Raw genomic sequence first — 1,494 nt, forward strand, 5'->3', positions numbered from 1 at the left:
AACACTTTGTGTCTGCAAAACATGTGAGGAGAGCTGCAGACCAGGGACAATCCAGAAATGCTCATGAATGTCAGTTTAGAAGCTATCAAAGTTCTCAAACAAAGCACCTTTTGAGAATGTCAATGTTTGTTGGGAATTATCTTACAGAACTAGGAAGGATTTTTGGTTTAGATATTAAAAGTTTTGTTTTTTTATTGATTTTAGTAAAAAAAAAAAAAATTGCAACTTTTAGGAAAATGCCCACGAAATCCTGGAGGGATTGTTAAATTCTGAGTTTTATTAAAATCTGCCCAGTGGTTCATGAGATATTCTGCTAACAGACACAGGCACGAGTGATCACGACGCTCGCTCCGTCCTGCACATAAAGGGACGGACGGGGACACCGTGAAAACTCCACATTAAAATGGCTCCTCTGTGCGCCGTCCAACACATGGCTGAACTGCTTGGTAAGCTAGCGTGTGCCCCACAGAGGGGGGGTGAAGTGGAGCGGTCAGCACGCGAGACAAAGACCTGGAAAAAGTGCTGGCTTAATTAAAGAAGGGGAACAAGCAGTGCAGCTATTTACACCTAACTCTGACATAAATCTGCAGTTATCGCACTGCCGAGGCCGTCTTCTCCCCAATTTAGGAAGTTCCCCGAGAGCTTTCCCTTAATAAGCAGTCCTCCTGATTAAAGCCAGGCATTAGTCTCCTCCTGCAGCAGAGAAACGGATCTGAGGAGCTGCTTTAACTACAGGCAGAGTAGTTACTGGAAAACCAGGAGACAGTTAGTGTTTTATTATCCCAAGTCTGGAAAGAAAGAGGAAAAAAAACGTTAAATTGGCGACGCCTGACGGTCTGCAGCCTGAAGGTGTGAACGGATGAACTCTTCCAGTCTGAATCTTTCCCTTCAATCGTTGCTCCACTAATTAGGACGAGGTTTTATTTCCCAAAGCTGCAAAACTGGTTTTTCGTGCAAATCTGTTAGCAAAATATCTCCTGAACTGCCGGGCGTTTTTTTAAATTAAACTTATAGAAAGTAACCATTGGATGTACGTCGACAAGGAGTCAACCTGATTTAAAATGGCCGCAGCAGCCAACTCAGTTTCACAGAGATTGAGCTAATATTTGGCGTGGTAGTAGATGAGAATCATCCCCAACATATAAGGTGAGCACTGACGAGTCAATGGTGTTTGTTAGCAAAATATCTTGTGAAGAACTGGACAGATTTGAATCAAACCTTCAGGAAATAATCATTCAGCCCCTCCAGGATTTCGCGGGCATTTTTTGTGATTGTTGTGGCTAAAATGCCTGATTTCGCGGGGCATTTTCCTAAAAGTTGTGATTTTTTTTTTACTAAAATCAATAAACAATCATAACTTTTAATCTATAAACCAAAAATCCTTCCTAGTTCTATAAGATAATTCCCAACAAACATTGACATTCTCAAAAGGTGCTTTATTTGAGAACTTTGATAGCTTCTAAACTGACATTCATGAGCATTTCTGGATTGTCC

The 1,494-nt window shown here is 41.4% G+C and overlaps 1 protein-coding gene across 6 annotated transcripts in view; it reads right to left on the bottom strand.

Annotated features, from left to right (window-relative positions):
- Positions 1-1,494, bottom strand: part of ntng1a (netrin g1a) — a 122,840-nt gene that overhangs the window by 94,475 nt on the left and 26,871 nt on the right. The gene's annotated exons all lie outside the window — the stretch shown is intronic.

Source organism: Kryptolebias marmoratus, linkage group LG21 (assembly GCF_001649575.2).
Source record: "Kryptolebias marmoratus isolate JLee-2015 linkage group LG21, ASM164957v2, whole genome shotgun sequence".
Lineage (NCBI taxonomy): Eukaryota > Metazoa > Chordata > Actinopteri > Cyprinodontiformes > Rivulidae > Kryptolebias > Kryptolebias marmoratus.